The sequence below is a fragment of the Falco peregrinus genome, chromosome 15 (assembly GCF_023634155.1).
Source record: "Falco peregrinus isolate bFalPer1 chromosome 15, bFalPer1.pri, whole genome shotgun sequence".
NCBI classification, from domain to species: Eukaryota; Metazoa; Chordata; class Aves; order Falconiformes; family Falconidae; genus Falco; species Falco peregrinus.
Genome location: NC_073735.1, coordinates 6,452,770 through 6,468,637, shown reverse-complemented (window position 1 = coordinate 6,468,637; position 15,868 = coordinate 6,452,770). Strand labels below are relative to the sequence as shown.

The 15,868-nt window shown below is 46.3% G+C and overlaps 1 long non-coding RNA gene across 1 annotated transcript in view; it reads right to left on the bottom strand.

Annotated features, from left to right (window-relative positions):
• Positions 1-2,275: 2,275 nt before the first annotated feature.
• The window catches only part of LOC114012860 (uncharacterized), a 52,895-nt gene continuing 39,302 nt past the window's right edge, over positions 2,276-15,868 (bottom strand). Inside the window, exon 3 of the long non-coding RNA XR_003555576.2 lies at positions 2,276-2,684. This is a non-coding gene — a long non-coding RNA (uncharacterized LOC114012860). The remainder of the gene's footprint in view (positions 2,685-15,868) is intronic.

Genomic DNA, 15,868 nt, shown 5'->3' with positions numbered 1-15,868 from the left:
CCTCCTGCATTGCTATCCCCTGCGCTCCAGCTGCTGCGAACAGATTATCCCCCAGGCTGCCCATGTCCCTCACCTCAGTGAACTGGGTATCGCTGGCTGGGTGAACTTTGAACATTCACCTGATGGAAGTCTTTGCGCTCCCAGCCAGGCCAGTCCGGCAGTAACTGGGGTGGAGCTTTGCCTGACCACAAGCCAAGCTGATGCAGAGGATGTCACCCCGTCTTGCAGTTCACCGGCAATATTCCCCTGTGCCCCCAACAGCCAAAGCAAGATCTTCACGTTGCTCGTGTCTCCAGAGATCTTTCCTCATGGGCAGCCAAAGCTTCCTCACCCCCAGCATCACGTACCAGCTGCGGGCTGCCTGAAGGTGCCTCGCTTGCAAAAGGTGGGGTCTCACTTGTGTTGCTAAGTAGCTTTTTTTTTTTTTTTTTTTTTGGTCAAATCATTTTATTCCGGGAACTTTTGCTGGAGACACTGAGAATGACTCATTATTAGACTTTGTGGAGGTCATTGCTTTGTATTCTCCACCCCTTCGTCATCCCTTCCTGGTACTCATTAAAAGACTTGCTGTAGCACAACCTGTTTCTGATCCAAAGGCTTCTGTCTACTCGGGGTTCTCCAAATATGTTTCTAAAGGAATTTTTCTCTACTTTTCTTAAGGAAAATCTGAAGGAGGACAGTCTTACCTGGATTGCCTTCTTGTAATGGTAGCTGGCTGTTAGGTCTCTAGCTTCTAATCTTGTTAATTACGAGATGCACATGCTTTTTTGGAAGATGAGGAGGAGGAAAAAAAAGAAGATTGTTGTGCAACAACAGATCCAGCAGAATTTGCACAGCAGAAAATGGCAAAGCAAAATTTCTATGCCGACAAAATGGAAAATCAAGAACCTCTGTGACCTAAACGTTGGCAGATTTTAAGGACCAATTCTGTTATTGCCTCACCCAGCTAAACTCTGATGACTTCAGTATATGTTTCTTCTACACTGGACCCAATTGAGAAAGAGGAGAATCAGTTCTGGGAAAACAGTAGCCTGTGAAGATCAAATGGAATTTCCCATTACATGGCTTCAGTCACTAAAACTGCCATTACACTCGCAAAATTATTGGCAGCCACAGAAGGGGACAAAAATAGTTTTCTTGGAGGGAGATGGAGAGAAAAGAGCACAGCTATGACAGAGGACCTCAGAGCATGTGTTGAGGCCAAAACAAGATGAGGAGCTAAACAGAAGCTCTTCAGAAAATGCCAGGGTCCCCTGTAGGGTCCCCTGCTTTTTCTGTCTCTGCATAGGAGCCACATGCAGGAATCCCCGAGTGCCATGGTCCCTAGAACAGGATCAGCACTCCTCACAGCCACTACTGTGTTGCTAATTACTTTTAATAAACGCATGCTGTGGAAAATGCACTGAATTTATGGCCAAATTAAGCCACATAGTTTCTGTTCTTTTCCTCAGACCCTTCATGTATAAAAAAGAAGCTTATCAATAGTAAATAGATGAGTTCAGCTTGTTTGAAGCCTCGCTCCCTAAGCTAAGTCGCGGGGGGGGGTGTGGGGGTGGGGTGTGTGGGGGTGGGTGTGTTCAGGTGATGCCTTTGGAAAGATTATGGGGTTTGAAGCTGGATAACGGGAGATTTTGTTTCTGTGAGGGGCAGAAGCTGCCTTACTCCGTGGTATCAGATATCTCTACATGCACAGAAATCCTGTGTGCGGCTGTGCTGAGATGTTCCTTGGGGTTCCAACCTGCGCTGCGTTCCATCTTTCCGTTGATTAGTCATGGACTTTGCTGTATGATAAGACCATATGCTTTCCTTTGTAGGATTTGATAGGATTATTATTTTTTTTTTCATTTTCATCCCAGTGTCTTACTGCTAAAAAGACCACATTTCTTCACTTGACTGACAAAGGTAATGAATTTCAAGGAGGAAAACCTGAAAACATGACATTTTTTGATGCAGAAGCTGTGTTTTCCAAAATGCCCTTTCTGCTCTCTCTGAAGAGGTGTACCTGCATTCACGTACAGTTTCTTTCTTAGATTTGTGGAGCAAAGCACTGAACCCATCATTCAGCCACTCTGTTCTCCGTCATGCTCTGTAAATTATGGATGAAGTTACAGAGGCGCGTGAGCATTTATAACTACAATATTCTGGAAGCGGCGGAGCACTGCAGCCAGGCTGGCCAAACAAATCCATCGGATGACATTCAGAGATGTTTAAAGGAAAAACATGGACCCCTTCCTAAAAATTTCATGGTCAAATTTTATTTTGGATTAAGGACAAACGAAAACTGAAAAAATAAAGACACCTTTCCCCAGAGGTTTCTCTGCCTTGGTTTTTTTTCTGTTCAAGGTACCAAACCCACTCCTCACTCCTCACAAATAATCAGTGAAACCCCCATCCAAAACATGCCTCTGTATCATACAGGTTCAGAGGGGGAAAAGCTCTATTTTAGTATGGCAACAAGTTCTATCGCTTAATAAATTACCGAGCTTTTGTTCTGTATGGCCAGCATCAGTGGAGGTTATGCTGGAAAAGAACCATCAGCGGCTCAGGACCGTGCGTTTTCCCAACACCTTCAGGTACCCTCACGCCTCACACCGATCCATCCACCTGCATCCTGCCTGGAAGAAGGAGCGTCAGCCTTGTTCATGGCCGGGTGACGAGCTGCGTTAGTAAAGCACTCTGAAAACCTATGGAAAAAAATTGTTCATACATAAATCAGGAGGGATCTGAAGGAACATGGTCTGGACCTGGCTGGATCGGCAGCTGGGAAGCCGTATTTTACTCGTGCTCACCCTTAGGTAACAGAACAACTCCTTGGGGCTCTGTGTGCACACGTACAACTTTGCTGACATAACGAACAACTTCAATTTTCGTTGGGAATCAAATTGCCATTAAGGATTTTGATGCTGTCACTGCTGTAGCACCTGGCAAATAGTTTATAGAGCTTCGTTCTGGGAAAGTGAACGAGGTACAACGCCTGAATTGGTGGCAAGCTGGCATTTTCCACTCCTTTTTAAAAGAGGGGAGGAAAAAAATGATCTATTATGACTAGAAGTCATAATGATATTTTCCCTGAAGGCAATGATAAATTCTGAGATTAAATGGAAGCCACTGCCCCCACCCTTTTTCTTCCATGATTTTAGGAAATCACAAGGAAACCAAGGGTTTTTTTGTATGGTTTTATCAGCAACAGGAGTTTTTAGGACAGGATTGAAGCTTTGATTTCACAATGGAGATCATATTTTAAATCACCTAGGGCTTTTTTTCTTGACATGATGCTTTTAAAGTCACCTTTTATGACCATCTGTTTTGTTTCATATCTGCAGTAATGATGCCACTTCAATTAAAAGGGACTACCCAGAGATTCCTTCAGCAGGGCAGCTATTCCAAACACCTCACCAATTCCATCTGCCGGTGATACCATGATTAAGGCAAATGAATTGATTCCTTTGACGGAGCTTGCTGGGTTTTGCTACCACCGCCTGTACAAATGCTTCTGTTTCTACAGCTTGGGGCTGTCTTCAGCAATGCAAATTGCTGATTAAAATGGTCACCTCTCCCACAACAGATGCATTTTTCACCTGAATACAGCTCAAAAATGTAGTAATTTGTGCCTCATGATGTTTGTGTTAGTCCATGCATGGGAAGACTTGAAAAAATATGGAAAGCAGAGTCCCATCACACCAAGGTTGATTTGGATTGAATGGCAGGTTTGGGGTTAGCTGCTTTGTGTTGCTAGAGAAAGACTGCAGGAAAAGATATCAAATTCTGTAACAGCTGATGATGATGATGGTGAAATCCTGAACAGAGTTATTTCTCTCCTGCCCTGGGACAGGGGGCCTGGTTACTTGGACGGATTTGTGCTGTGCCCTGTTTGCACACCATGCACAGTCCCACCGATGCTCCGCAAGGCACAGTCCCTCGCTCCCAATCATTTTTGCCCAGCAGAGCCTCCTTCATCGCCCGTTGCTGCCGGCTTGCCCTGCGCAGAGCTCCTGTTCAGCATTTGGAAGCACTGCCCTGTAACCCCGGCGCTGGGAGGACTGAGCATCTGATTCTCACTCAGAAGCACAAGGGCACCCGCTGTTCTCATTGCAGTGAAAGGAGAATGACATGGTCCTTTCTCTTTACTCACCGTTTTCCATCTTTACAGAGGCTCCGTTCTGTTACTTGATGGGGAGAGATGCATTTTCCTTGGCACAGCCACAGCAGAAAATGAGCCCAAACCACCACCTGTGACTCTCATGATTCGGAAATATTTGTCATCTCAAGCTGCACAGATCTTGAGTGGATCTTACTCAGATGCTTCCCACCTCCTGCCTGGACTTCCCTTCGCTCCACACCCTCTTACCCATGTCACAGGTGCCTTATATCTTGCAGTGCACAGGGAGAGCAGTCACATTCACCTTCCCTAATTAATGGGATGATAAACAGTCATTGCTTTTTTTGTCCTTACCTTGAAATACAGTTTTTGGCTTAGGCTCTCTGCATCTCGTCTCTGTGCCAAGGACTATCTGTCTGTTGTTAGTAGGCACATCACTTAAAAATCTTTTTCCCCGGTGAATCACATACTTGACAGAAACTGTTCTCCAAAGGCTGTTCTCACAAAATGAATGGGTTATCCTGATTCCTGCAAACCACAGTTTATTTTCTCCCAGCTGGTCTTAGCACTTAAACAGCACCAGGTGACAATTTTACTATTCCTCAAGAGTTTAGAAGAGCTATGAACTAATGGCAGCACAGTGGTGCTAGGCACTGGTGACATCTCTCCTGTCCTTCATGCAATGACTTGTTAGTGTGTTCTTTTTTTCCCCACCTGTAGTTCTAGACGAGCTAGAACTTTTTGTGTCTGCCATGGACCAACATGGGGTTCAAGATTTTTTCAGAGTGACTGTTGATGTAAATAACCTAGATAACCTTGCCTAACTGCACTATTACTGGGAAACAAATTCTCCACAATCGTTTTGTGTAATACAGAGCATCAAAATGCTTAATTCCCATCCTTGACAAATGTGAATTACACTCGGCATGGTAGCTAGAAGTGAGTTAAAGGCACTATTGGAAAAAATCAGGCACCTTCGAACCTGTTATCCTCTCTGGTGCGATGTAAACAACAGTACCAGCCACAAAAATGCCACCCTGGTGATAGAAAAGTTTTCAGCTTTTACTCCTCCCAGTTCCTCCATCTCTGATTGAAGATGTTAGGTAGGCTATGGACACCTTCCCTTCCCAGCTTTTCTGGAACATCTTTCACTCTCTAAAATCCTTTCATTAATCTGAAGGTATGACTAGCGTCAGATAATGAAACGCATTATTAAACATTATTAAATGCATTAGATGAATCCACTGCATTTATTAAACTACGGTAGAAGACAATATAGATGTTTTTTAGCAGCTCCAGAATATTTCAGAAGATTCTCTAGGTGGAGGTTTAGGTTCTTGGGACACAGAATGCTGTAGGTGCCTGTAGATGTGCTTGGTTAAAGAAACCTCTGGTCCCCACGTAGAATGATGATGCTGTGCTGCTTTGCGCTCACCCACTGCCTGCTTGTCAAGTCCACCGCGAGTGTGGTGGGATCCAGACAGGCAGCAGGAGATTAGCTGGGGTCTAGTGAGCCTTGAAAATATTCCAAAGTGCCACTAACCAGCGTTGCCAAAGCGGATGACACAACGTGACATCTCCTGCCAGGCAGCCAGCAGCTGGTTATGTCTGTGGTATGTTAATGCTGACTGGTATTTGGGGAGGGAAGGAGCCTCAGCTGCTCTTTTGTTGAAATGTGGGGCAGAAGGATGTTTGAGGGACTGATCACGAGCAAGATTCTGCAGCAAGACCACTTGTTCGGGTAAGAGCCCTGCCTGATGTCCTCATTACAGGAGGCTGGTGACTAGAAGAAGAAGACACACAGACTGGGAGCTAGAAAAAGAGATGGGGAGAAAGCTGCAGCGATGGAAACACCGAATCAGCCCCAGAGAGCGGCAGTGCTGAAGATCCTTGCCTATGTGGTTGGCAGTTGTGCAATATTTGGGTGTGTGTCCTTTCCTTATTATATATATATATAATATAAATTACAGGCTGATGCCGATTAGCCACGAGAACCATCTGAACGATGTTCAGATATTTGCAAGTGTAGAAGCTTAATGAAGAGAGAGAGAAGGTGCAGGACCTCCATTTGGTTCAGTGTTTGCTGCCTTCCCCAGTCGCTGTCAGGGCTCATTCGATAAGGACGAGAACCACCAGCAGCTACCAAAGCTGGAGAGCCTGGGCTTCCTTCTGCCGCTCCCTCCCACGCGCCAGCCCCCACTGCAGTTAGCTTTCTTAAAGAATATTGCTGTTTGCCTTAACTTTCTGCTTCCTGCTAAAATCCACAGGGCTGCCTTTCTGGATTCCCACTGGGACCTGCAATCCAAATCCTTCCTGCTCCACAGATGGAGGGGGAAACCCACAGGCAGAAAGAGGCGTAAAGACGCCTTGGCTCCCCGCAGCTGCTGGGGCTTTTTTGCACTAAGTCTGCAGAGTCAATGCCTTCACTGCTATATATTCAGCATATTAATTCAGATTGCATTCTCTGGGCCTAGTGGAGAGCTCTGACAAGGCAACCTATCTTTTTGTCCCTTTTATAAATCCTGTACCATTTTTCGAGCATCTTCTGGATATCTCTTTCATGGCCCAAAGCAACCGACACGTATCTTTTTAATATCTAGGGTGAACTCCTCTCAGGGATGAACATCCCCACTCATAACATTTTCTCATTCATCAGTTCCAGGTTTTGCTCTGTCTGGAAATGACACCCTAATATCTGCAGCTGTGTCCTGCTGGCTGGGCTGCTAAGCTCCTTGCTCATGTTGGTCACTTTATCACACATGACAACTCTGTGGATGGAGAGAAGCCTCAGTCAGTGCTGGACAAAGGTGGCACGAAGCTGTGAGCCCTGTGATTCACAGCCCTGGTTTGCACGTTGGGATAGCCAAGAAGATTTTCAGGTTTATCTTCTTCGGAGATTATTTGGGTCTGGAACAACTTTCAGTGAATTCTCCTTTAATCTAAAAGAAGAATGTACGTGGGCATCTCGGTGTCTGGGGTAGCAGTTGATTTTTCCTCTGTTTCAAAGCGAACTGGAATTTTACAGTATTCTTCCCCTTAGCTCTTTCCTTTGTGAATGTTTTACTGGGAAGGAGGATTTTTAATGGCACGTGTGAGTTCTAAATCCCTGTGTTTAAATGGTTCCCTGTTCAACACTTCTGATTCCCTGTTCAAAAGTGAGAGGGTAACGCTCCTGACAGAGGAAACACAGAAATCAAGGCAGAATTTAGGGCATCTGAACATAGATATCCCGAGTGTAGGATCGTGGTGGTACTTTGTACATCCTCCATACCTAAATGTTTTTAAAACCACTGAGCATCTGTCATGACCACCTGTTCTCCTCTTTCCTGAGCTCAGCTTTACAGACGGGCTTTGGAAAGAATGCATTTTGAATCACTTGGCCATTTGCTTCTGCTAGTATGACTTGCTAGCTCAGTGAAACCCAGGAGCCACTTGCATACAACAAAACTCCTCTTTATCCTGAGAGGGATTGTCTGTGCCAGCTCATCCACTTATTGCCAAAACCATCATCTGATTCATGAGCAATTACTGCAAAACAAAGCAATGAACCGATTCTTGACTACAAATCAGAAATGGGGACACTTCCCACAGATGTTACAACCCTTTGCAAGGGCTATCTGTGGATGTAAGCACTGTATTTCTTCATGCCTGCCCTCAGGATGGCATCTGCTCTAGAGAACCAGCCCCACCTGCCTTAAGGGCCGGTGAGATCTCAGACAGGTTAAATTCAGGCTACTTGCACAGGAAATATGAAATCTGTGGAGTTAGTTCGTGCAAGCGCTTGGATTCTGGACTGATCCTGAAATCAGCTGCCTGAGGTCCAGGCTGACTCAGCCTTCATGATTCATTGTTCATTGATGAATTGAAAGAACCGGTTAAAACCACAAATGTGGCAGAAAGAGGCAAAAGAAATAAGGTAGGAACTGGAGCCTAAGTGGAACATAAGTTATAAAGGCAGTACCTTTCTCTTGCAGTTGCATGTCATTCCATGTTGGTTATCCCAAAGTTTTCCCTGCAATTGAACTAAATGGAAAGAGAAGAGCAAGTTCTAATAGAGCACTTGTGTCACACAAGCACTCTCTTCTGGTGCAACGCTCACTTGGCCATCTGTGAAATTAAGACCATTAGAGTATTCTCACTGCAGCTCCCTGGCTCTTCTTAAGCTTACAGGAATGCTGAGGTGGGAAATATTTCTTCCCAGAGCCTGTTGATTGAGTCCATGTGGAAAGCTCTACCTGACAGTTCGGCTCACATGCCTGAGCTGGAGCACAGATCCCCACTGAGTTGCTGCTTTGGAAATTTAACTCCTGGAAGAAGTGTTTCCTCTTTTCTTTGAGGCACCCTTCTTTCAAATATTCTGGATAGAATAAAACCTGTGTATCAATTCCTGATGTGACACAGGAGAAGACCAGAGGTAAAGACAACTTTCGCCACGGGCTACTCTTACTGTCATTTCACTAGAGGTCACACGTAAGACAGGGACATGGACTGTGCTCTTACTGGTGCCTGGTAAGAAATGATGGGTACGCTTGAACTGCCGGCAATTTGCACTTTGATGGCTCTCCAAATGAAGGCTGGGCCCATCCAAGTCTCCAAACAATAAAAAAACTAACCAAGTAAAGGTCGCTTTGAGAGGATTTTCCACTAAAACGTTTGAGTTGGATGAGCTACAGGACTAGGAAACCCAGCGATATTCTGTGATTGAGACAGGAGTGTGTTTCCTCAGACCAAGTAAGAGACTTGGTTTGGATCCTCTGCTTTGGGTAACAGAGAGCCCTGGGATCTACACTTGATGCTGTGGCGAAGAGATCTGAGTCTCCTAAAAATAAAGGCTGTAGCATCATATAGTGCTAGCCTCTTATCTGGAACTATTCCGTGGAAGCCAACAGGACAGGAACCAGTAGCCGGCTGCAAATCCAGAATGGGACCGTAGGAGATATTTACCTTTCCTCACCAAGAAAACTGCTTTTTCAGCTTCAGTTCTTGCCAGTCTTTGCCCTGCTCTCCGTCTTGACCGTACCCTTGAATATACAGCGATCCGCCACAAATGACTGCAAATCCAGAAGCTGGTCTTGGGAGGAACAAGTCCTGCTCCTCAGCTTCTCTCTTATTTCATGGTGGACTTGGTTCCTCAGTTACTATTTGTACAATCCTTGTCTCAGTTCTCACCCTTAATTTTTAACTTAAACACTTCTACCTCAGAGCATCCTTTTTATTTATCCTTTGTGAGTAACTACAATAACTCACTGTTTCATGCCTGCCACAATGTTTTGTGGCCATGGCTTTGCATCCATCGCTTTGTAAGGAAAAGAATGTGCTTTCAGCTAGTTACACTTCGGTTCAATTTCTGGTAGCATGACTGCTGTGGAATGGAGACAGGCAGAGGTGAATCACACCGCAGCTGTTTTGCCCTGAAAACTGATCCTTGTGGTGGGACACACTCGCTGACACTGGGAGTTGTCACTAGAGCAGGTGGCTTGGGTCTCTGCGGGACCAGGCTGGTGGCATTCCAGAGGGACTACTGTCTTTATGCAAGCAACCACCTCCATGCAGCGTTAGAGGAAACCTCTCCAGCTTCAAGCCTTGCCCACAGGGAAGGTGCCATTCAAGCCTCTTTGAGAAGCATTGGGAGGGAGCTACATGTCTGGAAAAGGGGGAGCACTGATCCTGACCTCCTGCTGCTGCCCTGGTTCCTCAATCCCATTTCTTTGACCTTGAGAGATGGCCATTTCAAAGCTAAGCCCAGTCTCTTTGCCAAGTCACCTGTTAAATATTGGGGAAATGTTCAAAGCAAACATGTTTATCCTTTCAAAGCTAATGATAGGTTCACTTCAAACCGAGCCCCATTCTGCTGTGATTTATTCTTGTAGTCTATATCTCTCTTTCCTTTTTTAAAAACTTATTGAATACAGGTGATGTATTTTTGACATGATTGATTTTGACCCGAATGTGCCTGAGCTAAATGAATCAACATTGCCAGTTTCCCCTGCCTGTGACTAAAGAACAGCCAAGTTGATAAGGGCATTCTTCTTCCGATTGAAATGTTAGAGCAACAGCCCCTGGTTTCCAGCTGAGGAGTCATCTGCACTGTGTCAGGCTGCACTCCGTGAAACGGTGGAAATTTTGTAGAGCCAAACCAGGGGTGTTGCATTTCCTTTGGATTCAGCTTTCACCTGTTCTGAGGCAGTTCAGTCCAGGCTAACGAAGAAAGTCAGGTGGATTGATGCTGGCTACTTGCACCTCTTCTGGCTGTCGCTCTGAGCTTCCAGGCGACAGGCTGCTCGTTAATATTTCCCCCTGAGCTGGGAGGCACTGGCCTTTTTGTGAGAAATTCTGCTGTCTTGCAACACTTTCCCCTCCATATTGCAGCCAACAGAGGCTCAATTTAACAACTCAGCTTACTGCTGCTGCTCTGAGCTCAGATCTTTTTTTTTTTTTTTTTTTTTTTCTTTTTTAGTTGTGTTTGTCCTTTGCCTTAAATGATTTTAATGAGTCAATTCCTTGTCATGGAGTTCATACAACATCCATCAAGAACCGTAAAGTACAAAGATGCCATATCAAGAAGAAACTCTTTGGAGAAACTGTGTCAGCAAAGTGCCAGACATGCCCCTGCATGGATGTTCCAGGCTAAATGCTGCTTTGTGATCAGAAACAAGTGCCCAAATACCTAAAACAAGTTCTTTCTCCATGGGGAACTATTTTTGGCACAAAAAAAAAAGAGGATTTTTTTCCTGGCAGAGAGCTGCACCTTGGAAAGGCAAGGCTCCCAGTTAAGAGTAGGTGTCTAGGGCACAACCGGTGCTGTTTGCTCTGTCTTGAAGCCGAAGGAGTGGAACGCTCTGGGATCTGCACTGGTGTTGAGCAGCATGAGCTACATACGGCCCAAATCTTTGCCAGCGGGAGGAAAAGGGGGTTGGAGTCTGCATCCCTCAGGGTAGTGCAGGAGCAAAGGATGCTGCCTCCCTCGGCTTTGGGCTGACCTGCTCTTCCCACCTCACTGCTGACAAAGAACCTCCCTAGGGCTGATGTTTCTCTCACGTCCTTGCTGATGCAGCCGTGGCAGGATTGCCCTGTGCCTGGTTATATCAGAGGCTGGCAGATTTTTCATTTCCCAGCCGCTACCTACTTTTCTTCCACTTCTTGCCTCTTCTTCAAGCATCCGTGCCACTCCCTCTCTCCCAGTAGCTCTTACTGGTGATGTGGAGGATGTAAAGGAGCAGATCTGCTCTTGGATTGTACCACTCCTTGTTTTACTTCTGTGCAAATGTCATGTGTCAGCTCCCAACATCACTTTGTCCAGCCTATTCCACTCTGCCAAGTGAACGCTAAGCTGCTTGCCTCTCCATCCTGTGACCTGGGTACACGAAGGAAACCAACAGCACGTTTCTATAGAGAAGTTTATCAAGTAATTATACACTGAGGTTCCCAAACACCAGGTTTTTACAGGGAAACAGCTTCTGGAGCAAGCCACTGGAGGGAGCCGCTGGAAGGAGGCTGGGCTTGGGCAATCCCAGTTAAAACCCATCCTACACCAGTTGCCACTCAGTCACTCCTTTCTGCAGGCAGGCAGGTCCACGGGTTGAGGAGGGATGTAAATAAGCGAGGAGTGAGAATCTCGAAGCCCTCAGGTCTCTCACAGACAAAGCCCACGTCATGAAAACCGTCTCGTCGGGGACCCAAGGCTAGGAAGCAGCTCAGCCTAGTTCAGTCACAGCGTTTGCTCCTGACGCAGACAGACACGGTGGCTTTGGTAGAGCCAAGAGGAAGGAGGAGGTGATAAGTATTCAGGTAAAGAAGAAGTGTCAAGCAAGCAAAGACTGAGTTTTAGTGACAAGAAGAAACTCTTTGGAGAAACTGTGTCAGCAAAGCGCCAGACATGCCCCTGCATGGACCGTCCATTTTAGAATAATTTTGTTCCAGGCTAAATGCTGCTTTGTGATCAAAAACAAGTGCCCAAATGCCTAAAACAAGTTATTTTTCCAGAGGAACTATTTTTGGGTTTCTTTTCACTGGTTGTTCTGGAAAATTCTATTTCACTGCCCGTTTCCCTTCCATCCTGTGCAAATGGGGAGGGAGGTCTGCAGTGCAGGTGTCCTCGTTATCCAGCGCTGCTGAGGTTTGAATATTCTTTAGAAATTCTGAAATATTTTGACCAAGTGTGTGCAAACAGTATGGTGTGGGTGTTGGTGTGAAGCTAAGGCTGGAAGAAATGTCCACATTTAGTGAACAACAATAAAGACAGGATGCTTTGTGAGGAAGAGCCTTCCTACCAGCTCTTGCAGTCATCGTCCCTCTGCGTGGTGGCACTCCGGGTGGTGGAGTGGGGACCAGATCTTCGCCAAAGGTGGCCCTTTGCCAGCACCAGCTCTGCACACTCATCTTCTCCATCCCTGCAGTTGTTCAGCAGGAGCAGCATCACAACAGCAGCCATCTGGAGTCACAGCAGGGGTGCTGCAGCGGCTCAGCCACAACAAGATAATACCGAAGCTGCTCTCTGCACCTGCTGATGCTCAGCCCCCAGCAAAGTGCCTGGCATTACCCTCAGAAAATCCTCTGCTCCCAGATCTGGCCTGTGCTTAGACAAGACACTCTTGTATGGAGGGAGAGGTACTGTGGGTGCAGATGCTGAAGGAAGAACACAGGAATAGGGTGAGAAAGTAGAGATTGCCCCATTTCTCCCAGCGAGCTGTGGCTTAAAGACATCCAGATATGGCATCTTTGTACTTTACAGTTCTTGATGGATGTTGTATGAACTCGATGACAAGGAATTGATTCATTAAAATTATTTAAGACAAAGGACAAACACAACTAAAGAATATGTCATAGTGTAAGGACCAGGGAAACACTTGGCACCTAGACATGTCCGTGGAGGCTTTGGCTTATGAGGGATATTCATCGGAAAATCAAGGAAATTGCACAATTGTCAGCACCTCCATCCTGCTTTGGGTTACCTGTTTTGACTCAAAGATGTCACTGAGTGGACAGCACTAGGGAAAAGAAATAGGTTTGGGGACTTTATTTTGGATTTCTCTATGCCTTTCCTGTTCAAAGAAGTAGGAGAGGAATTTGTGACAAGATACGTCTTCTGAATGACATTTTCAACAAAAACAGTAAGAGGGAGTGTGAGGAAAAAAGACAGAAGCTGAAGTTGTGGCAATTTTTTGTGACATTTACAAGCTGTCAATACATATCTACTTTACATGTGCTGCTGAAGGACTTGAGAGGCCGTAAGCTGTTCCTAGTTTGGGATTTTTGTTTTGCTGCACTTCTAAATCTTGGCTGTTAAAGCATCAGAGCCCTGGCTTTGCATACAGAACCTGAGAAGGGCTTGAAGGGACACCTGGAGATCACCTACTGCAAACCCTGCTCTTTCAGGGACAGATGAAGCAGGTAGCCCAGGACTATATCTAGCTGGGCTTTGAATACCAGGGATGGAGACTCCACAGCCTCTCTGAGCAACCTCTTCCAGGGTTCAATTGCCACCCTCACCCAGGTTTTTTAATGTTCAGACAGAATTCCCTGTGTTCCGCTTTGTGCCCTTTGCCTCCTGTCCTGTCACAGGCTAAGGAAAGCCTGGCTTCCTTCCCATTTCCTTCCCAGAAGGTATTTATCCGTGTTCATTAGCATCCCCTCAGTCTCCTCTTCCCTGGGCTGCAGTCTCAGCCTCTCCTCACACATGCTCCAGTCCCTTCACCATCTTTGTGGTCCCTCGCTCCAGTAAGTCCATATAATTTTTTGTACTGGGGACCCAGAACTGGGCACAGCGTGACTCCAGATGTGGCCTCACCAGTGCATCATAACCAATACTCTTCAGGTGAGTTTATAAGGGGTTAATGATTCATAATAGTCATAAAGGAAGGCTATTCAGATCTTCATGGTGTCGACAGATAAATTAAAGCAGGACATGCAGGTAGGTAATTTTGCAGAAGGAAGGGGTCTTCTCTCCCTCAAGCCTGTGCAGCTCTGGAGAGGGGGAGGGCAGTCAGGACATCCCACAGCTGAGCAGCACCTCCACGGCCCCTTCACCTCCTCCACGTCCCCCACTGCCACGTTCTCCCAAGAGGTGCTTTCACCTTTGCCTGGGATCCTGGGGGTGCGTTTGTATCAACATTAGCAGTGCTCCACATTACCCACTTGCACCTTGTTCTGGGGAGAGTCGAGCACTGCAGCCGTGCCTTCTGTTCTCGTCTCTCCATCAGGCCATCGCGTATTTCTGGAGAATTTCCTACTTTCTATTTCAGACACTGCTACTGAAGCCTAGTCAGATGAATTTATGTAGAGTGAGACAGAGATGTTAAAGTGTAAATGCAGGTCAAAAGCATAAACGCTTCTTTACCATCCTGTCGCTTCTGTGCTGCTCGCTGGTGCCTTGAAGCTGACCCAGCCCTGGGTTTTATTTTGCAAAACCAAACCCCAGAAGGCATGGCTTTGCAAATGGTTTAAACAGCAGCACTCGTTCCTGCCTTTTCTGACAGTATCCGCGACTGGCAGATGGAAATTTCTCTCTCTCCCTTTCCATAGAACTGCTCTCCTCGAGCTGGAGATGAGCCCCTGCAGGGTTTCAATATTGCTTTAACACCCGCCATAAATAAACCCTGCTTTCAAGGAGAACAAAGGCAGCCATGTGGGGTGGAGGAGCAGCCCAGGCGAGGCTGAACGATGGGCTGGACCAGGGGGCAGACACAGCTACATCTGGTGAGTGGCTGGGCAGCTCTGGGTGGTCCCGTGGGGCTGGCAGAGGGACACCTGGCTCACAGGGGGGCTGCCCGGCATTGATTTCACACCAGGGACGCACAGATGCACATTTGCTTAAACTAATTAACAGGGTAGAAGCGACCTCCTCATCTGCCTTTGCTGATGGCTGGCGCAAGCTCATTTTTGTATCGGTTTATTAGCTCTGATAGCTGATCTTATCTAATTGAATTATCTCCTAATGATGACTGCACTTTGTATATGCATTAGGAAAAAGACCAACTAGAAACTCCATGGCACTTAGCAGAAAATAAAAGAGGAAAAAGAAAATACTTATTCTATTAACTTTGGCAATGTGTTATTAGGGAATCTGAGGGCCAAGGTTGAGCATAAATGACATGGAGAAAGGATTAATGGGAATTCAGGCCAGGATGCAAGAGCCAGCTTGGACTGAGAGCTGAGTTATCTTCTCAAATAGGTGAAGAAAAGAATGATTCAGAAATGGTGGCAATAATGACAATGGACCTAAATAAAACCCCCAAGATCTACAACAGGGAAGTGTCTGGACAGACGTGCGGCTGTGCCATGCTCGGTGAGGCAGCGGAACCGCATCCCAGCGGACCAGCGCCCTGGCAGATGATGCTCCCAGCTGGCTGCAGGTTGGAAATGGGTAGATGTCGATCCTGGTTTGAAAAGAAGCGCAAGGACTGAGGCAGGAACAAAGCTCAAAAGCCTGTGCCGTGTTATTCCATGTGCGTGCGTGAGGGCATTTCCCCAAAGCACTGCAGTCTCTCCAGCGTTCTGCAAAACATCGGTCCGGAGGGCTTGGTGCGCTCTCCCAGTTTGATGCATCCCAGCAGCAGAGAGGCACTCCATCAGGCCGTCTTCAAGTTCTTGCTTTAGTCTTTATTTTGTCATGCTGTTTCAGAACATCGAGATTTAGCACAGCGCTGGACAGAATGACGTTTTTCAAGAGCTCACTTCATGCGCTTCTTCTCTTGTTTTCTTCTTTTAAGAAACTAAAATTCAATGGCAGTTCCTGGATAGAGGGTGGTGATGGTCAAAAAATACCTGCAA